Genomic DNA, 22,329 nt, shown 5'->3' on the forward strand with positions numbered 1-22,329 from the left:
AAGCGGGGAAAGAGTACCTTAACAGTGGAGAAACCAGATAAACACTGCTGAACCGGGTGATCAAGATCAACAGTAACAGTGATAAATCATGTCGGTAACATGTGCCTTTGATACGATGTCATTAAAATGGCACTTTACCTCTGTGGTCCTCTTCCCAAAAACCCAAAATCCCAGGCTAATCATGAAACAAAACATCAGACTAATTCCCATAAAGGGGCTTCCTACAAAATACCTGGCCAGTGCTACTTAGAACTGTCAAGATCATTAAAACCAAGAAAAGTCTGAGAAACTGTCACAGCCAAAGGGAATGTGAGGAGGCATGACAAGTAAATGTACTGTGGTACCCTGGATGAGATCCTCAAACAGAAATAGACATCAGGTAGAAACTATGGACCATAGCACATAATAATGTATCAATATTGTTTCACTGATTATAACAAATAGAGCACACGAATGTAAAATGTTAATAATAGGGAACATTATGTATATATGGAGGGCATATGCGAACTGTCTGTGCTATCTGCTCAAATTTTCCTTAAATCTAAAACTATTCTAAAAAATAAAGTCTACTAATTTTTAAAAAGCCTAAAAAATGTGACTTAGGAAACTACCATTAGCAGGCACTTGGTCAGAAACTAGGGTAAAACTCCTGCTCCAGAACCTTCCTCCCTGGGAAAGTGCAAGAGGCAGGCACCTTTCTAATTCCTAGGACAAGGCCAACATGTGGTGAGCCTCAGGGACCTCCTCACTTTTACCCAGTGAGCCTATAAGCAGGATCAAGCCTTCCTTGTGCGCAAACAGACAGGTATGTGTGTTACCAAACTGAACTAGGTCTGTTTGACTGCATGCAATGAAAAGCCAAACATGGCTGGGGGTAGTAGCTCACATCTGTAATCCCAGCACTTTGGGAGGCCAAGGTGGGAGAACTGACCAAGGTGGAGTTCAAGACCAGCTTGGGCAGCATAGTGAGACTCTGTCTCTCCAAAAAAATGTTTTAAAATTAGCCAGGTGTAGTAGCATGCACCTGTAGTCCCAGCTACTTGGGAGGCTGAGGCAGGAGGATTGCTTGAACCTCAGAGTTTAAGGCTACAGTGAGCCATGATTGTGCCACTGCACCCCAGCCTGGGTTACAGAGCGAGACCCTGTATCCAAAAAAAAAAAAAAAAATCCAAACACCAAAGCACTGGGTTTTTGTAGAAAGAAAAGTTTATTGCAAGGCTGCAGAGAAAAGACAGGAGACTGGCTCAAATCTGTCTCCTGGAGCTGGGGGCTGGGGCAGGTTTTATAGGCAGAAGGTAAAGGCATGATCTTGGATCTTGCAATAAGGTGATGCCAGGAAGTGTGATCTAACTGGATCTTGCCATGGGATGATCTTTCCAGGGCTAAATCTGATTGGATCATGCCATGTGGTGTCCCCATTCCTTGGTCTGAGCACTTAAGATTCCATCAGCTTTGCATTTGGTCCATTTGGGTTTGCTTAGGTCACCTGCAACATGGAGGTAACTGAAAATTAACCATTTTCAGTTACATGAAGTAACACAAAGTTGAACCGGATTGGGCTGGTTTTGCAGTTATGTGTGTAGAACCACCTAGCTGATGGCTCCCTTGGCTTACCTAACACAGTATCGCCTCAGCTACACAACAGCAGATTGGGCGGAATGGCAGAAGGTAAGAGAGTCTGGGACCACAGTCAGACTGATTTCCACTGTTGGATTACATCAACAAGAAGCCTCAGTTTCAACCTGTCATTAACACCCCCTTAAAATTCCTGATTTCTCTTTTTAACAAGAAAGAACACATCTCAGACTCAGACCTTTCTATAGGCAACAACATCCAGCACACATTTAACAGTACTTTTTTCTTTGTTTTTATTTTGACAGTTACATTCTATATGTGAAAAATATGCTAGTATTCAATTTACAATAGTAATAGAGCATTTCCTTGGTAAATAAAATAGGTTAAGAATATAAAATAATCACTTTCACCTTTCAGTTTAGGGGAAAACACTAAGTTTGAAAACAATTTGATGGTGAAGCTGTGGGTAAAAAACATGCACTGCTGTGTACTGCTGAAGGGAATTAAAGCGGGTATCCCTTTCATTCAGTAATTCGGCAACACGTATCAAATTTGTAAATGCATTCCCGTCTTGACCTCGTGATTCCACGTTTCTATTTCTGGCAATTTTAGCTTTCAGACATGCTTACTGTATTAGTAAGCTCAGGATGCCATAACAAAACACCATAGACTGGGTGACTTAAACAACAGAAATGTATTCTTACAGTTCTGGACGCCAGAAAGTTCAAGATGAAGGAGCCAGCTGATTTGGTTCCCGGTAAAGCATGTCTTCCTGACTTACAGACAGCCACTTTCTCACTGTGTCCTCACATGGCAGAGAAAGATCTCTGATGTCTCTCGCACTTCTTACAAGGGTACCAGGCCTAATGGGTCAGGGCCCCATTATGCCCTCATTTAACTTCAATACCTCCTCACAGGCCCTATCCCCCAACAGAATCACATTGGGAGTTAGGGCTTCAGCATATTTGATGGGGGAACACAAATACTCAGTCTATACACATGTATAAACAAAATGACATATGTTCAATCTTACAGACTGAAAAATAAAATCATAAAACAGCAAGATTCACAGACATATATATCATATATAAAATATAAATCATATTATATATCATATATAAAATATAAATCATATTTTTTATATATATATAAAATAGCGCTATTTATAATAGCAAAGATGTGCGGGTTAAAGCAACTCCATTTTACATGCTAATCCACCATGTTGACTTCTGATTAATCCCAGTTTCGGGAATACCTCTAAGATTTCTATTTTATCTACTGTTCCTTGTGTAAGAGCATGTACTTAACCATAAATCCTGCACTTAGATCAAAACAACCTTGACCATAAATCCTGCCCTTAGGCAGATTCACATAGCATTCTTGCCTTTCCTTAAGGGGCCAACTTCAATTATCCTACACATTTCTTCTCTAGGGTATAGAAGCCCTGGGTCTGGGGGAGTAATGGCCCAGGATCTACTATCTCCTGCTGAGATGATGGCTTCTGTTCATAAATCCCTATTAAATGTGAGACACTGGATTTGTCAGCCTCTTTGATCTGTCAGCTTCCTCAGCCTTTAGGAAAACATTTACGTAAGATCTGCCCACTGTGGAACAAAATAATGGGAACAAACCTAAATATTCATTAATAGAATGTCTGGTTTAAATAAATTCTGGTAGATGCATACAATGAAAATTGTGGCCGAGTGCGGTGGCTACACCTGTAATACCAACACTTTGGGAGGCTGAGGCAGGCGGATTAGTTTGCTTGAACCCAGGAGTTCAAGACCAGCCTGGGCAATGTGGCGAAACCCTGTCTCTATAAAAAAAGAAAAAAGAAAAAATTAGCTAGGTGTGGTGGTGCATACCTATCCTATAGTCCCAGCTACTCGGGGGCTGGGCTGAGGTGGGAGGATGCCTTGAGTGTAGGAGGTAGAGGTTGCACTGCAGTGAGCTGTGATCACACCATGGCACTGTAGCCTGGGTGACCAAGTGAGGAGGAAAGAAAGAAACAGAGAGAGAGAGAAAAAGCGAGAAAGAGGGAAGGGAAGGGGAAGGGGAGGGGAAGGGGAGGGGAAGGGGAGGGGAAGGGGAGGGGAAGGGGAGGGGAAGGGGAAGGGGAAGGGGAGGGGAGGGGAGGGGAAGGGGAGGGGAAGGGGGGAAGGGAAGGGGAAGGGGAGGGGAGGGGAGGGATGGGGAGGGGAAGGGAAGGGAAGGGAAAGGAAGGGAAGGGAAGGGAAGGGAAGGGGCAAGAGGAAAGAAAGAAAGGAAAGGAAAGGAAAGAAAGGAAAGAAGGAAAGGAAGGGAAGGAAGGAAGGAAGGAAGGAGAGAGAGAGAGGGAGGGAGGGAGGGAGGGAGGGAGGGAGGACAAAACAAAGAAAGAAAAGGAAAACAATTCTATGCAGCTAGTAAAAGCCAAGAATGAACATGCTCTGTATGGAACACTATGGAAATATCTCCAAGGTATATGGTTAAGTAAAACAAGTAGGTCCATATCTATTTAACCTGCAAAACTTTTGTGTAAAGAAAGATGGGGGCTGGGGATAAGAATATTTGCATGGGCCAGGAGTAGTGGCCCTTTGGGAGGCCAAGGCAGAAGGATTGCTTGAGTCTAGGAGTTTAAGACCAGCATGGTAACATAGTGAGACCACTTCTCCACAAAAAAAATTTAAAAAGTAGCCAGGTATGGTGGTGCATGCCTGTAGTCCCAGCAACTCTGGAGGCTGAGCGGGGAGGATCACTTGAGCCCAGGAACTGCAAACTGTTACCAACCAGACCTGTTTTCAATAAAACAGCAGAGCAGCTTTCCTGCAGCCTCATTTTCATTTTCATTTAAGATTAAGGTGGGGGAGGAGGAGCACATTGGAGTAGGGGTTTGGTGCTGAGAATATACATACAGACGAATGTGAGTCAGGGCTGGAAGTGGCCACATGGCCAGTATGAAAAGCTTTACAGTCACAGTCAGTCCTCTTTCCCTTGAGGGACCCAAGAGAGGACTGTGAGGCAAAACAGAGTCTAATTCTGTCTGTTTTACAGGATGTCGCAGCACATGGACTCCTGTGTGACTGGCCCTACCCCTACACTTCAGAGAGCACACAGAAACAGAACAATCCAATCAGACGTGCATTTGCCTGTCTATGGTATGTACAAGTGTCAATGCATTATTCATCGATTGCATCAGTTTACCAACTTAATTAATTCTTCCACTTGCTCAGTGCCTAGCCTGTGCCTTTCAGGCCCCTCCAGTACAGGCCCTGTGACCACCCAGAAAAGCACTGACCTCAGCTTAGTTCATGTAGTAAAATATAGTAATAAAAACAGCAGCTAACACTCATGGACTTCTTTCTTGTGCCAAGTATTTTGCTAAGCACTCCACTCTTGTCTTATTTAATTTTCAGAGAAATTTCTTGAGATAGAAATTGTTATTATCTCCATTTTACAAATGGGGAAACTGAGGTTTGGAGAAGTTAAATGTCTTCCCAGAGTCACATAGCTAGGGAGAGCCAGAGTCAAGACGACCCAGGTAATCTGGTTCAAGCCCACCCTCTGAACCAGTCCCCTCTACTGCCTTATTAACTTCTGATGGCTATGACAGCTTCACTGGTGACCCTTGCTCATGTTCATGGCAGGATGATCAGTGGAAATCCCTCGTTGGACTCAGAGCTGTCACTCATAAAGACCTGTCCTCAGGAGTTGCACACCTCCGTTCTGACTCTGCACAAGTGTCCCCCAGGAATGTTCCATGCTGTGCAGCTGGCACTAATTCCCCTCTGCACAGCTTCTCCTTTCAGTATCACAGACACCCTCAGAGGTGGACAGGGTGGGCCTTTCTATATCCACTCAACAAATGGGGAAACTGGGCCTAACAGGGGTAAAGAAACTTGTCAAGGTCACTGCAAATGTTTGGTGGAGCTGGGATGCTAGCCCAGTTTTCTAAAGACAAGGCTATCTTCTATTGCTGGTGCCACAACAAAGAACTAACACAGAAAGTACATAACAAAGAAAAGGAAGGAGACTCTCTAGGGTCTTTGGTTTTTTTCCTCCTTTCACCAGAGGTCTGAAAACAGTTCTCTGGAATTCTCCCTGCTATGGTCAGAATGTTTGTGGCCCTGCAATATTTCTGTGTTGAAATCCTAAACTGCAAGGTGATGGTATTTGGAGGTAGGGACTTGGGGAGGGGAATTAGGTCATGAGAATGGAGCCATCATTAATGGAGTTAGTGCCCTTATAAGAGGCCCTAGAGCCAGGTGTGGTGGCTCATGCTTGTGATCCCAACACTTTGGGAGGCCAAGGTGGGTGGATCATGAGGTCAAAAGATCGAGACCAACCTGGCCAACACAATGAAACCCCATCTCTACTAAAAATACAAAAATTAGCCGGGCGTGGTGGCGGGAGCCTATAGTCCCAGCTACTCCGGAGGTTGAGGCAGGAGAATCGCTTGAACCCAGGAGGTGGAGGTTGCAGTGAGTCAAGATCGTGCCATTGCACTCCAGCCTAGCAACAGAGCGAGACTCCATCTCCAAAAAAAAAAAAAAAAAAAAAAAAGAGAGAGAAAAAGAGGCCCTAGAGAGCTAGCTGACCGTTTCCATTATGTGAGAACATACCTAGAAGGCACCATCTATGAGCCAGAAAGCAGGCCCTCACTAGGCATCAAATCTGCCTTGTTCTTGAACTTCCCAGCCTCCAGAGCTGTGAGAAATACATTTCTGTTGTTTATGAGCACCTAGTTTATGATATTTTGTTATGGCAGCCTGAATGGACTAAGACACTCCCTAATGACAGACAACCGAGAGATTCCTTCCCAGTCAAGACTCTCCCCCTGAATCATCTGTTCCTTAGGGTTATACAGCTCCCAAAATTGGCCTTGTGTTCAAAGCAAAAATATACCCCTGAGTAACACACAAGCTCCCTAATTTTTTCACTTTGAGAGAGTTCAGTCTCATTGGGACAGAAAGGAGAACACCAAGCTAAAAGTTAGGCAAGGGGCCAGAGGTGAAGGAGACAGTTGACAGGAGATGAAGAGGACTGAAAACCACATAAAACTTCTTTATGGTTTTCCTAAAGTTCATCCCGTGGGCTATAGACAGTCTGCTGGGTTTAGGGAGTGAGATGAGACCTCCATCTTCTGACCCTTCGTTTGGTCTTTTCTGCCTTCTCTCCCTCACACTTACCTGGACCACCACAGTGTTAAGGGATGCCAGAATCCAAGGGTGGGGATCAAGTGATAGGTGTGGGATTCATAGAGCTTTCTTGTAGGAGTGAATTCTCTGCCAGAGGCAGTCTGGGTATAAATGAGGCCAACTGCTCATTCAGAGTTATTAGAGATGATGGAATAGTCCCAAAGACAGTTCTCAACAAAGCACATCTCAGCATGGCTAGTTTATCATCACCTTACATAACCTTGGGTAGGTTGCCTATCCTCTCCAAATCCAGCTTCCTCAACAGAAAAATGAAGCTAATAAGAACACCTATCTCCATGGTATTGGTGAATCAAATGAGACAGGCTGGGTGCTGTGGCTCACAACTATAGTCCCAGCATTTTGGGAGACCAACGCAGGAGGATTGCTTGAGGCCAAGAGTTCAAGACCAGCCTGGGCAACAAAGCAAGATCCCATCTCTACAAAAATTTAAAATACTAGCCAGGCATGGTGGTATGCAGCAGTAGTCCTAGCTACTCATGAGGCTGAGTAGAAGGAATGCTTGAGCTCGGGAGTTTGAGGATGCAGTGAGCTATGATTGTGCCACTGCCCTCCAGCCTGAGCAACAGAAGGAGACCCTCTTAAGAAAAAAAAAAAAGATAGAGACCAATCTAAGTTCTTTGTAAACTGTAAGCCGACAGAGAGATGTCATTAGTCCTTATTCATTAATCACCTTTACCTCTAATTGGCTGTTGTAAACAAAGTGGGTACCAGATTCTGCCATAAAATTGTTTTATTGGAAGAGATAAAAGGAACACAATTAAAAAAAAAAAAAGAAAGAAAGAAACATGTTAGCACAAGAAAGCAGTTTTGAAGAGATGGTCCTGAACTGAAGTCAACAGCAGCCTTGAAAAAGAAATGCCAAGTTCTCTAACCTTTACACCACACTTCAAAGGGCATTGGCCTCTGACTCACAGGTAACACAAATATTTTTTACTCCAATGTATTTCTTTGTTCAATATGCTCACCCCATTTTTCCCTGGGCCCTCTCTACATGCATCAATATTATGGCTCTCTTTTGAGCAGTAACCTTCAAACTTCAAGTGTGATCAAAATATCATAGGCACTTGTTTGAAATGTCAATTTCTGGGTCCCACATCCAGAAAATCTAGGGTAGACCCCACAAGTCTGCATTATGAACAAGCTCCCTGGGAGATTCACCTTTTCTTTAAGACTTATTCTGGTCTTCAAGAGAGACCTATTCTTTGAGACCCTATGCTTACTTAAGTCCCAAAAGGCATGGACTGTGTCATTTAACTGCCTAGCACATTGCCAATGCCCAACACTCAGAAAAGATGCTTGCTAATAAATAAGAAATACTAGGAACCCTGAATACTTGCTTCTAAAAAGATATAAATGTTTGTCTCCAACATCATCATGATGACTAGTTGCATAATTCTCACACCTTTTTAAGAATGAAATTCCAGCAACCTCAGCTTTCCCATGCCAAACTTTTCTGACATTCCCATGCTAGATTAAGTGACTCTCCTTTGTGGTTTCACAGCCTTCAGCCCATACCAGCACTTACAATATATTCTATGTATTGACTTTACTATTAGTCTTCCCCCACTGGAAGGAAGTTTTCCTCCTTCCTTAAGGATAAGATCTGTGCCCCCTTCTCTTGTGTTTCTACCATCTAGACCAGTGATTAGCACCAAATCAGCAGACACTAATGGAATGAAATGCAAAAAAGGGAATGAAATAGGATGGGATAGGTTGAAAACACTTTAAGAGGGGAGAAGGGAGGTGAGCCCTCTGTGATGTTCTGGTATAAGGAAGGACATCCTAGGGTGAGTCACATGACTCAGTGTGGTTAATATTCAGTAAGTGGAAGTTGTTATTCTGTCCGTGGTTTGGGGCTTTTGAGATATTTTTTCAAGGAGTGGGCATCAATAGATGTTTCTGTTAACGCTGCAGAAGGGTCGTCTAGTTTCGCATACCGATTTTGACATCTTGGGGCAGGTGTTTCAGTTGGTTAATGCCAGGGGATAGCTCACACTAAGATCATCTTTGCTTAGATAGCAGATGGTCATAAATTATATTATTCTTCACCAATATCTGGTTACCTCCCTGTAAGATTATGCTTACCCACACTGTTGAACTCCCATATGCCATGTGGCTTGCTTTGTTCATGAAATGTGGGCAGAAGTGGTCCGAGTCACTTCCGAAGGACTGGCCATGTACTTCATCTGCCTGGGTCCTGAAGAAAGGACAGTAATAGGACCTAGTAGAGCCTACAGCTGGACCCACAGTGGACATGGAATGTAGGCAGGAAGTGGACATTTGGGAGTTATTACTGCAACATAACCTGGCCTTTCCTGGCTTACGTTCCCTTATTTCCAAGCAATGGAAATGTTCATATACAATTAGTTTGCCTTTGTGACTTTAAGAAACATTACCTCTTAGGGCCTTAGTTTCAATGTCTATGAAGTGAAGAGGATAACATAATGATAAAAAATATCAAACATAAATTGATTGCTTATCATGTGTCTGGCTAAGCGTTTTAGAAAAATTATCTCATTTTATCCTTATAACAACCTATGAGGTTGATATTATTATTAGCCTCATTTTATAGACCAGGAAACAGAGGCCTCAAGAGGTTAGGAAACTTGCCCAGTGGGTAGCAAGAGTACTCAGATACTAAGAATAATTACTGATAGAATGCAAATGGCCTGACACTAGAGCCCAGCCTCCTAATCTCCATGTTGCATCAGGTCATCTCTAAGACCTCATCTGTCTGGGATACACCAAGACTCTGTGACGTCATCATGTGGTAACAACTGCCCTAGTCTTCAATTTTTAAACCAAGACCTGTTTTCACCACTGCCCTCCTCTTGAGGGGTGAAGACAACTCCTTCCTCAGCCTCTCAAGTAGCTGGGACTACAGGTATGAGCTACTGTGCCTGGCTAAGCTGGCCTCTTGAGCTTCTTTCATTCCCAAGAGACAGATCATTGAGAGAGGGCCATGGAGAATGAGAATGTCCCCTTGAAAATATTTTGGGCTTCTGTCTACCAAAAGAATGGCAGTAATAAGGAAGGACGCACGAGGGTCTGTTTGTTGCATGGTCTTTGTTGCATGGTCTTCCTGGGCACAGGATATGGGAAGTCTGGGTGTGTTCCACCAATGCTGTTCTATAAAAGGTGTAGGACTTCCCTTCCTGGAATCATTATTGTTCCTTGTTCCTGTCTTAGGGGGCTGAGGGGCACCTGTTGTGAGGCCTAGTAGGACAAAATGAACAAACCTCCCTGGGACCTGCAAATCTGAGTATAGAGACACATCATGAGCCCATCCTTACCTACCTTCCAGCAATATCCAACTCTCCCCCTGTCCACACTACTAGTGTGTACAACCTGTGCATGAGCAAATACAGAAGGAGGGCAGCCGATGCCATCAGCCACTGAGGATGAAAACTCAGCAGCTCCAGCAAAAGGATAGGGTTGAGCTGCTGTTGGGATGTATCTGAGAATTTCACTTACCTGCCTTTTCCTCGTCTTCCATTAGCAGAGTTCATGGAGATTTGGTTCCATTTTGGCATCTCTAGAAGAGTAGAGCTGAAGCACAAAAGAGACAAGACTGGGGTTCCTTTTTAGGGCCTTAGGCAATGACTTGAGTAAGCTCTTGTGATTTACTACAGGAAAGTGCTCCATCAAGAGCCACTGGTCAACAACATCAGCAGGTCAGAGAGGATCCTCCTCTGACCACCTCCCACAGTGCCAACCCTTCAGATGCTCCTGGCTATACCTTCCTTTAGGACCACTAAATTCTTACTCCATCCCCACAATTTCCTGCAGTACTCCCCACTCCCCGCAGCTGATTTTGGCCCTGACTCATTGGTGCTGACTCAACAAAGAAAAGCAGACCCCTCAGGCAGCCGGACAGTGGACCAGGGCCAGAGCCTGCAGGCGTGGGCGAGAGCAGGCAAGCCGGGAATCCATCAATCAGCTTGTCACCAAGTCTTTGCTGAGCCCCCCTGAAGACTTGGTCCCATGCCGAGCTACGCAGTGGGGGTCCCAGAAAAAGAAGGAGAGAAGACAGGAGCCTTTATTTTGTGGCAACTATGGATGTGGAATTGGAGCTCCTTCGTTTTGAGGGTCTCCAAGCACACACAGCCTGGCCCAGCCCACCATTACTCACCAGAGGGAGCCTGAGTGCTGCCAGGAAAGGCCAGACACAGTGGAGCTTAGGGAAGGTTGGGAGGTGGCAGCCAGGAAGGATTTTGAAGCGTATTTGCAAGCTTTTGACATAAGATTCAGATAATATCAATTTTTTTAAAAGAGACCAGGTGGGGGTGGTGGTAAATGGAAATTATGGGGGGATTTTAAAGCCCCCATATCCACATCCTGGATACTGCCATTGCTACCAGCCTCCACATCTTTCCCCACAAGCCTGCTGGGTGTGGGGTACCTCCCTTGAGTTAATGCATTGTGTTTCTGAAATGTCCCTGCTAAAATGAACCTACTACGTTACTCTGAGAGTGTCTTTCTAATGCCCTTTGCATTTGCAGAGGGGGAAAAAGGACCATAGATGTGAGGGCACAGAACAGTGACTTTGGCATGAGGATTCACTTAAAATCCTAGAGCCCTAAGAATTGGAATCCTGACTCAATTACGTACCAGTTGTGTAATTCAACCCGGGGTAGTTCTCTGAGCCTTACTTTCTTCATCTTGTAAAGAGGAAGGAATAAAGCAGCAAGCTCACAGAGCATTGTGAGGACAGGCACAATTGCTAGCACATCATGGCCACTTCTGTTAGGAAATAATATACAACTGTTATTGTAAAGAAGTAAAGACAGAGTGGGGAGAAATAAGCTCATGGTCCGAGAGCACCAGGGAAAGTGTCACTCTCTCCATCTTCTTACCTTGACGGTCAAAACTCATCAAGGGCTCCCTCTGCTGTCCATTCTCTGCATTCATTTTCCTATATAGAAAGTAACACACATATTCCTTCGTGTGGGGCACAGAATGTGCAAATGCCCTAATTTAATCAGTGGAACTCTGTTTGCTCTTCATTAACATTATCTTTCAAAAACATTCTTTCCAGGCTGGGCAAGGTGGCTCACGCCTGTAATCCCAGCACTTTCAGGGGCCAAGGTGGGAGGATCCCCTGAGTTCAGGAATTTGAGACCAGACTGGGTAACATAGTAAGACCTTGTCTTTACTAAAAAATAAAAAAATTATAAAACAGCCAAGTGTGGTGGTATGTGCCTGTAGTCTCAGCTACGCAGGAGGGCTAAGGCAGGAGGATTGTTTGAGCCCAGGAGGTTGAAGCTGCGGTGAGCCGTGATCACGCCGCTTCACTCCAGCCTGGGAAACAGAGTGAGGCTCTGTCTCAAAAAAAAAGTAAAAGAAAAAAGAGAAAGCATTCTTTCCTTTCCATTCTGTTGTTCTTCCCCTAATTGTATCCCTTTGTCTCATTCCTGGGTTGGCCCTCCCAATCACCAAAATCTGTCGCAATATGCCACTCTACATGGGTTTCTTATACTCTCTGAGGGTTTTTGTTTGTTTTTGAGACAGAGTCTCGCTCTGTTGTACAGGCTGGAGTGCAATGGCACTGTATCAGCTCACTGCAAACTCCGCCTCCCGGGTTCAAGCAATTCTCCTGCCTCAACCTCCTGAGTAGCTGGGATTACAGGCGCGTACCACCACACCCAGTTAATTTTTGTATTTTTAGTAGAGACGGGGTTTCACCATGTTGGTCAGTTTGGTCTTTAACTTCTGACCTTGTGATCCCCCCACTGCAGCCTCCCAAAGTGCTGGGATTACAGGCATGAGCCACTGCACCTATCCTCTCAGAGGTTTAAGCTAGTAAACGGCAGAGCTGAAGTTGGATAACGTAACTTCTAGGTCCAAAGCTCATCCTTTTCCCACATTATTATCCCTTTCTGAAGTGTATAATCTAGACATGACATTCAACTTATCTAAGCTTCTTTTCCTCATCTGTAAAATGGGGGAAACAATCATATTAATCCATGAGTTTGAGGGAAAGAGAAGGGGAGACAGTGCAGGGGGATACACGCTTGCCAATAGAAAGAGTACAATAAATACTAGCTACAGTATTCAGGCATGTTCAAGTAACTCAAAGAAGTTCAGTACTGCTGGTGCTTAGAGTGGAAATAGGATGTGACAACAGATGCAGCTGGCAAGACAAGCAGGGGTCAAGTCATTAAGAGCTTTGTAAAATATGGTCCCACAGTTACCTAGGGCAGAGCTGTCATGAGGATTAAATGAGTTTATATAGTTCAACTCCTCGGAATGCAGCCTGGCTCACAGCAAGGTGCATGTGTTAGGTATTCCTGATAAAACCCTCCCAATGCTAATCATGACTTAGAGACTAAAGAAGAGAAGCATATAAGCAGAACAGCCTTGAGTTGAAAGAATAGTTGTTTTGGGGAGGGATGTGCAAAAGACTTTCAGAAGAACATCAGGAAAGAGAAGAGCCACATCACCCCTATAATATTGGTCTTCAACCTTAACAAATTACATCATTTCATGTGTAAAGGTGTGAAGGTGAGGCATGCACCTTAGAGTGCCCACTGGACAGAAACAATGACTCTCTTCCTGGCTCCCCTCCAAGTTATGCTTCCACTGAGCATCCCATTGGCTCTGCCCAGTGGCAGTGCCATCAGGGTGTCTCCCTCCATCAGTGTAACCTTTTGACCCACCTGCCAGGGTCTGGGCTCTCACTTAGCTTCCCTCATCAGTTCACGTCTTCATTGCTCTACTCAACTACAAAGTCCAGTGTTTATAATGGTGTATTTAATACTGTCCTCCTATATTGGTTTTCCTTTTTAAAGGAAAAAAAATTCTTGAACACCCTGAAAATGTGGCCACAGACCTAAACACTATAATTTGAGAAACACCTGATAAAGTCGCAGTCAATGAAATATACTTTAATGATACATTATCACTGAAGTTTTGCTTTTATATCTGATAATTTTTAATATAATCAACAAAAACAAAACACTAAATTCAACTTTTCTAATGAACAGATCATAGAAAATACACCCAAGTTCATCTTCATTATGTATTAGTGGGTGGTTTGTCCCAGAAGACCTATACTTATTAACTCCTTTTGGTCTTTTTTTAAAAGCTCGGTCGTATTATATTAATTTAAAAAGAATTGGTATTTACTAAACTGTAATTTTACACAGGCTTGTATCCATTTTATATATGCCCTCAAAATGGATCTTCCAAACCTTACATTTAATTCTTGTCAGGCTATTTTCCTTCCTCTGGCTATGTTCTATCACCCCCTAGTGTTACATATGATGCTTACAGTCAATACATATTGCTTTGTTGAAGGAATGAGTATCTGCAGATAAGTACTTTCTTGGTTTACAGGTTAGGTTCCCCAAAAATGTATGAAAATGCATTAAGTTCCAAGGCTAAAGTGCACTATGTAAATCTTCAAAAACTAGAGGACCTATTGACTATACTGTGACACCTAGGTCAGTACACAAAACAAATAGTGAATATGGTGATATACGTGCAACAATAACTATCGTATTTCCCTCCTGACATTGTTATGAATAGCCAGGCATGGTGGCTCATGCCTGTAATCCCAGCACTTTGGAAGGCTGAGGCAGGAGGATCGCTTGAGCTCAGGAGTTTGAGACCAGCTTGGGAAACATAGTGAGACTTCGTCTCTACTAAAAATGAAAAAATTAGCCAGGCATGGTGGTGCATGCCTGTAGTCCCAGTTACTCAAAAAGCTAAGGCAGGAGGATCACTTGAGACCAGGAGTTTCAGGCTACAGTGAACCGTGATTGTGCCACTGCACTACAGCCTGGGCAACAGAGCAAAACCCTGTCTCAAAACCAAGAGAGACATTTTTAGGAATACATCAATGTTTAATGCCAATTCAGGAAACAAAATGGAACAGGCAGGCTTCAGGAGCAGAAAACAAATCACAAAGGTGTTGGTTTTTGTACAGTGTGAAAAGTCAATTTTTTAAAAAAATGATTAGCATTGGCCAGGCCCATGGTGGCTCATGCCTGTAATACTAGCACTTTGGGAGGCTGAGGTAGGTGGATCACTTGAGGTCAGGAGTTGGTCACCAGCCTGACCAACATGATGAAACCACATTTCTACTAAAAATACAAAAAAAAATTAGCTGGGCATGGTGGTGCATGCCTGTAAATCTGTCATTGAGAGGCTGAGACAGGAGAATCGCTTGAACCCGGGAGGCAGAGATTATAATGAGCCAAGATCACGCCATTGTACTCCAGCCTGGATGACAGAGCAAGACTCTATCTCAAAAAAAAGAAAAAAAAAAAAAAAGATGATTAGCATCTTATTACTGCTACCTCTTGAGTGTTGAGACATTTCTTAACATTTTGAGTTTTGCTCCACAGGGATTTCTATTATTTAGAAATTAACAAATTCACAGTTTCCATCTTATGATGATTTCAACTTGCTGGGTCATCTTGTTCATTGCCACTGATGTTCTTTTTTCCTTTTTTTTCATATAGGATCTGGCTCCGTCGCCCAGGCTAGAGTGAAGTGGTGCGATCTCAGCTCAGCTCACTCCAATCTTTGCCTCATGGGCTCAAGCCATCCTTGCACCTCAGCCTCCCAAGTAGCTGGGACCACAGGCACATGCCACCACACCTGGCTAATTTTTCTACTTTTTGTACAGACAAGATTTCGCCATGTTGCCCAAGCTGGTTTCGAACTCCTGGGCTCAAGTAATCTGCCCACCTCGGCCTCCCAAAGTGCTGGGATTACAGGTGTGAGCCACCATACCTAGTCCCTTGATTTTCTCTAGTCAGTGTTCCTCTGAGTTCTTTAATTAATTGTTCAATTTGCACCTCAAGAATATTTTCAGAGCCATTGCCACCTACTTATCTAGTGTTTCATATCTTTATCGATGCCCCAGAATTGTTGAAAAATCATGCACACATTTTCCATATGTTTAACAATATAAATGTCCTTCTTTGTCTCTGGTAATGCTTTTTTGCCTTTAAGTCCACACTAACAGATATTAACATAGCTTTCATTTCATGGATCATTATTTCTTAAACGCCTGTTATATCTTTTTCCATCCTTTTACTTTCAGTCTTTCAGTATCTTTAAAACTTTTGTGAGTCTGTAGCCTTATATTTTATTTTTATATCTGATTCCCTATGCTTTAGGTTTTTCTTTAATCCTTATACTTTGGGTATGTAATCCAATTTGACTATATCTTTTAATTGACACACTTAGTTTATTTGTATGCAAAGTTTACTGGCACATTTACATATATAATATGTATATTATACATGTGTATATATACATGTCTACACAGGTATAGGTTATATATAATATTGTAATACATATGTAGTATGTACTATATTATATATAAATATGTATTACAAATGTATAAGTGTATTTATATATAAATGTGCCAATAATATATATGTGTGTGTGTGTATATATATACGTGTACGCAGGTATGTTTAAATCCACCTTACTAGGTACTACTTGCCTTACAAATTCCTCTCTCCTGTTTTTCAATTCTATTTCCATTGTATTGTTAGTTATATATTACTTTCTATTCTTTTCATGACTACCCGAGATTACAACATATACTAACTTTGTAGTTTGACTTCTTACAGAACAATGCAAGAATCTTCGGATATTTAACACTATTTACCCTTTCCCAATGTATATGCTGCAGTAATACATTTTTGTATCACTCCCCAAAGCTGTTGCTGCTACTATTCATGTGGTCTAAATTCACTTGTATTTACTGACACAGTTCCCGTCTGTTGACTGCCATTCCTTCCTTCATCTTCAAGTCTCATCCATGGATTCTTTACTTTCTGTGTGATGTGTGGGTGTGCTAGTGATCAATTCTTTCTGTCAGTATTTTATTGCTGGTGGTGGCGGAGGAAACTGTTTTTGTTTCACCTTCATATTGTGATGATATAATTGCTGAGTACAGAACTTGAAGCTCTTTCAAAGTATAACTCTATTGTCTTCTAGATTCTATGGTTGTTAAGAAGTTAACTGTTAGTGTTACACCTTTTCTGCTGCTTTTATGATGCTCTTTTTATCTTTGGTATTCAGTAATACTATGACATTCTTAGGTGTAACTTTTAAATTTTTATTTTGTGTAAGTTTACAGGGATACTTTAATCTGTGGCTTGGTATCTTGATCCAGTCTCTACCAAAAAAAAAAAAAAAATAGTAAGCCAGGTGTAACACACGCCTGTTGGCCTAGCTACTCCGAAGGCTGAGGCCAGATCACTTGAGCCTAGAAGTCCCAGGCTGCAATGAGCTATGATCGTGCCACTGCACTCTTGCCTGGGCAACAGAGGAGACTGTCTCTAAAAAGAAAAGAACTCTTAACTAGCTCCTACGGCTTGTACACGTATTTGTTCTTTTCCTTTTTTGGTGCTTCTTTCTGGATATTTTCTTTTGATAGAGCAAGATATCTGAAGCACAGAGCTCAAATTGGATGGTAAAGGTGATGTATCTGGAGAGACCACGTTTTCCGCCTGCTGGTTCAGCAGTAGAATGAGCTCAAAGTGATCAGAGAACTGACTCAAGATTTCAATTTAGATGGAACCAAGGTTGAACTCCCTGAGAGAAACATTACTTCCTTAGGAACTAGGACCTCCAAAGTCACCAAACTCAAAAGCAGGTCAAAAGCAGGGGAAATAAAAATGTTTTCAGTGGGTTAACTGGCAGAATTTTCAATGTAGTAGGCTCCATCTCCATCACTTGATTTCTTGACCTATCCGTTCTGGCTATGGAAGAGATAGCACTATATACTGATAGATTTAAGATATAAACTACATCTTGTAGGACAGTACCTTAATCTCTATATGGTATGGGATATCACACTGATAGATAAGGCATTCTGCAAGCCCATGAATGGTAATGCTGGCAGATATACTGTAGGTAAGAAAGACAACTCCATACCCATAATACATGTCTATCCCTGGGATGACAAACTGCTGCCCTTTGCATGATGGGAGACATCTAACGTATCCTTAGGGAATAGTGTCACATTAGCTGCTCAGCAAAGGCCTCTTTTGTTGCGGTTCTATCCACATATCCATGCTTGAAATATCGTCTTCCAACCTTGAAGAAGTATCCCGTCTTCCATGCTTGTTCCTTCCAAATCTCTGGCCAGCTGGTACCAATCCATTAGCCATTTCAAGGTGATGTGAATACCTGGAGACACCACCTTTTCTGCCTGCTCATCAATCAGTGTAAGTCTCTACTTTAGGCCATCTCTTCTTGCATGCAAGGGGATATTATCTTAAGTTCTGCCCACTGGGAGGACTTCCCTTTACCACTGTCTTCCCTCTACCTCTGTCCATTTTCAGCTGATGCCAGTATAGTATGTAGTTCCATCCATAATGCACTTTTCCCTCTTCCATTAGCTGATATAACGAACTCCCCAAGACAACTGATTACAGGAGAAACAGTGAGGCAGTAAGAGAATACACCTAAATATATTCCATGGGAATCTACATGCTTAAACAGCTTACTTGTATTTTCTGGATATTCTCTGGTCCAATTTTGTATAAACCGTTTCCATTTTAGAATGGAATGCTGTGGCACACATCTAATTTTATAATTTTATAGATCAGATAACATCAAGTTTATAGTAAACAGATTCAGTTGCAAAGAAAGTTGATGTTCCATGCTCAGGTATTCTACCAGGGTCGAGTAGCAAACCAGATCTAATTTTTAAATAGATAACAGATGTCAGCAGAAGAGGTCATTAATTTCAAATCCCTAGTGCACTACAATTTTTCTTTTGCAGCATCATAGAGCATCTCTGTCTGCCACTAACACCTCAAATCTACTTAGATTTGCTAGGTCATACAGAGCAAGTGCCAGAACAACTTGGGACTACAACTTGGATCTGCTGCCAAGTCTGTTCTTTCTCCAGGCTCTACTGAAAACTCTGACAGACTCCACTCAAGTCTTACAGGTTACTCAGTAAACGGGACAGAGAAGCACACTCAAATGTGATTTATTTTGCAACCATCCCCCTCAATCCAAACGGACCCAATAAAGATTCTCTCTCTTAGTTGGGAGTAGTCTAAAGTGCAGCAACTTGTCTATCACATTAGGTAGGAAATCCCCGATAACCTAAACACCATATTCATATCATACTAGGCATATCATTCTCAACACTTCCTGATCTCTTTAGGTCCACTTGTTATGTCATCGGTGTAATGGATCAGTATCTTCCCTGAGGCACCAAAATGGTCAAGATCTTTCTGGATTATATTATGGTATATGAGGCCGGGCACAGTGGCTCATGCCTGTAATCCCAGCACTTTGGGAGGCTGAGGCAGGCAGATCACCTGAGGTCAGGAGTTTGAGACCAGCCTGGTCCATGTGGTGAAACCCTGTCTCTACTAAAAATACAAAAAAATTAGTCGGGCATGGTGGTGCATGCCTGTAATCCCAGCTACTCAGGAGGCCAAGGCAGGAGAATTGCTTGAACCCAGGAGGCAGAGGTTGCAGAGCTATCACACCACTGCACTCCAGCCTGGGCAACAGAGTGAAACTCTGTCTCAAAAAAACAAAAAGGAATTAATACTGGGAATTAAAAAAAAAAATGTACCAATTCATTTAAAAATAACAACCACCCCATTACATGTTAACATCAATAACACATATGAGTTGTATATGAGTTGATAGCCCTGAAGTAAAACAGTGAAAGTATACTGCTGTCCCTGCAATGTGAACATAAACTAGTTTTGACTACTTTGCAGATAGGGATGAAAGGAAAAAACACATTTGTTAGGTTAATAGCAGCGGTATGTCGTGGCCAGGAGATATGTTGATTTCCTCCAATACAGATTTATACCCAGAATCATAGCGGAGGTTAGTTATGATCGTAAGATCATTATTCATGAAAATGTCAGATGTTTGGCTAAGCCATTTATCTGTGATCGACCCAGGGATTCCTTTTGTTTTACTGTGTGTAGGAGAGGCAACCCTAGAGGTTTGCATTTGATTTTCCAACCCTAATAGCCCTCCCTCCATGGGCCATGGGTCAAATAAAGCAGTTTCATCATTCTGGAAATAGGGTAAAAAACAAAGGATAGAGCCACCATTCCACATTACCCACTGTGAGATATTCAATCCAAGACATCATCTACCATCTGACCTCCATAAGCTCCTACTCTGACCAGTCAGTGGTCTCAGGTTCTCATGGGGAAGAGGTGGAGGGTACTTTGCCCCCCAACTTGTATACTCTGGCTCTGTTGTAGTGTTCTTCCATGAGTTGAAGGACAAAATCCAAGAGGCATTACCTTCTAGTAAGATGGTTTATAAAAGAGTAAGTAGTACAAATACACTCTAAATGGTAATTCAAGCTTGACGTGAAGAACATTTGCCCTCCTAAAATTATGGATAATCTCTAATTCCCTATTAGAGATTTATTTCTCCTCTGTCATCTGTAGTCTTGGTGGGACTGCCAACTAAGGTGCCAAGGGATAGAAGTGTGGCCCCCAACTAGGCCACTGGACTCTTCTGTTCAGGTTTTTGACTCCTGAATAGTGTCAAGACAAAACACACCAGAAGCTCAGCTCCCCACTGGGGATTTTTTAAGGGGATTGTCTTTCACTCATCCCTTTGGTATCTGTGAGAACGCCCTATTTTCTTCCCCTTATAAACCTGATCCTTTAGATTTTTTTCAATCCTGTGAAGCACTCTATTACCCTCCAATAAACACTTTTCTGCTTTAGTTACCTGCAGTCAGTCTTTATTGCATGCAACCAAACACTCCGGCTGGGATAGGAATTGGGGCAGTGTTGTGATCCTGGCAGCAGGAGGCATGCACTTTTCCCAAAGCTTAATGATCTTGCCTTCGTTTAACTCAGCTCCTGTGTCATTTGATCCAAATTCTCTAAAGATAATTGATTGGTTCCATTTACTCTATCAATCAACTGAGCCTACTGAGAGTGTTCAGTTATGAGAAACAGAGTACCAAAGGCTAGATGACAGAAGTTATTTTTATGTTTTTTATTTTTTTTTTAAGACAGAGTCTCACTCCCTCACCCAGGCTGGAGTGCAGTGAAGCGATCTCAGCTCACTGCAACCTCCACCTCCCGAGTTCAAGTGATTCTCCTGCCTCAGCCTCCTGAGTAGCTGCGATTACAGGTGTGTGTCACCACGCCTGGCTAATTATTTTATTTTTTTAATAGAGACGGGATTTCACCATGTTGGTCAGGCTGGTCACAAACTCCTGACCTCACCTGATCCACCTGCCTCAGCCTCTAAGTGCTGGGATTACAGGCGGGAGCCACCACACCCGGCTAATTATTTTATTTTTCTAGTGAAGACAGGGTTTCACCATGTTGGTCTGGCTGGTCACAAACTCCTGACCTCAGGTGATCCACCCGCGCCTCCCAAAGTGCTGGCATTACAGGTGTGAGCCACTGCGCCCAGACATGATTATGATGGAATCTCTAATGCATTCTACATGCCTCTCTTTCCTTACATGCAATTCCAAAGATGCCCCAAAGTATCACATGTGGAACCAAAAATCTCTTCACTAATCAACCCCAATTCCCAATTAGCTACCATACCAAGATGCGATACCTTTGTAAGCTGCTTCTCAATCAGAGACTGGTGATGACAATCCTCACAATTCTGCAAAATATGGAGAGTTGACTGGCCCAAGAATAGGCAAAACTTCATGTATCAAAAGGACTAGGTAATCTGATCATCAGAAAAGTATCAAGACCAGCTAACAGACATAGGAAGTATGACGTCAGTAAAGGGAGAACATGAACAAGTCACTAAACACCAAGTAACAGGCAAAATGAAGAGACAGTAGAATATTTATATTCTTGTGACCATAAAATTGAAATGAGCCAAGACAAAAGTTGGAATATGACACAGATGGCTCAACACACCCCTTTCAAGAGTACCAGCAATTGTGCTTCCTCTGAATGCCTAAGACATTATAATCAGACAGTTTTACAAATACTTAATAAGTAGGCTGGGGGCAGTGGCTCATGCCTGTAATCTCAGCACTTTATGCCAAGGTAGGCATATCACTTGAGTCCAGGAGTTCAAGACCAGCCTGGACAACCTGGCAAAACCCTGTCTCTACAAAAAAATACAAAAAAAATTAGCCGGGCGTGGTGGCACCTGCCTGTAGTCCCAGTTACTCAGGAGGCTGAGGTGGAAGGATCACTTGAGCGTGGGAGGCAGAAGTTGCTGTGAGCCCAGATCATGCCATTGCACTCCAACCTGGGTGACAGTGAGACCCCGTCTAAATTAAACACCAAAAAAGTAAACTAATAGGAGATGGGGACCACAAAATGGTCAGAGCTTTCAGGACATTTAAAATCTCCTCTCTAGTACCATCCATTTATTTATTAAATCATAAAATAACAGAGGACCCATTTTATCCCAGACCCTATTATGGGGACTAGATTGCACAAAGTGCCATAATTCTGTATCTACACCCTTTGTAATGTGTAGCTTGTTGCATCAAGAAATGAGTATATTTTCTTACTCCTTAAATCTGGATTTGCCTTGAGACCGACTTCTTTGCACTATAATGCAGAACAAGTAATGATGTGTGAACTTC

At 42.7% G+C, this 22,329-nt stretch overlaps 1 long non-coding RNA gene across 1 annotated transcript; it reads right to left on the reverse strand.

Moving 5' to 3' along the window:
* Positions 1-1,184: 1,184 nt before the first annotated feature.
* On the reverse strand, positions 1,185-20,534 carry LOC126932459 (uncharacterized). The gene is made up of 6 exons (XR_007718186.1): positions 16,506-20,534; positions 11,630-11,688; positions 11,385-11,516; positions 10,248-10,322; positions 8,859-8,970; positions 1,185-1,486 (listed from the first exon to the last, which is right to left on the reverse strand). It is a non-coding gene; the product is annotated as an uncharacterized LOC126932459 (long non-coding RNA).
* Positions 20,535-22,329: the final 1,795 nt, after the last annotated feature.

Source organism: Macaca thibetana, chromosome 12, assembly GCF_024542745.1.
Source record: "Macaca thibetana thibetana isolate TM-01 chromosome 12, ASM2454274v1, whole genome shotgun sequence".
Classification (NCBI taxonomy): domain Eukaryota; kingdom Metazoa; phylum Chordata; class Mammalia; order Primates; family Cercopithecidae; genus Macaca; species Macaca thibetana.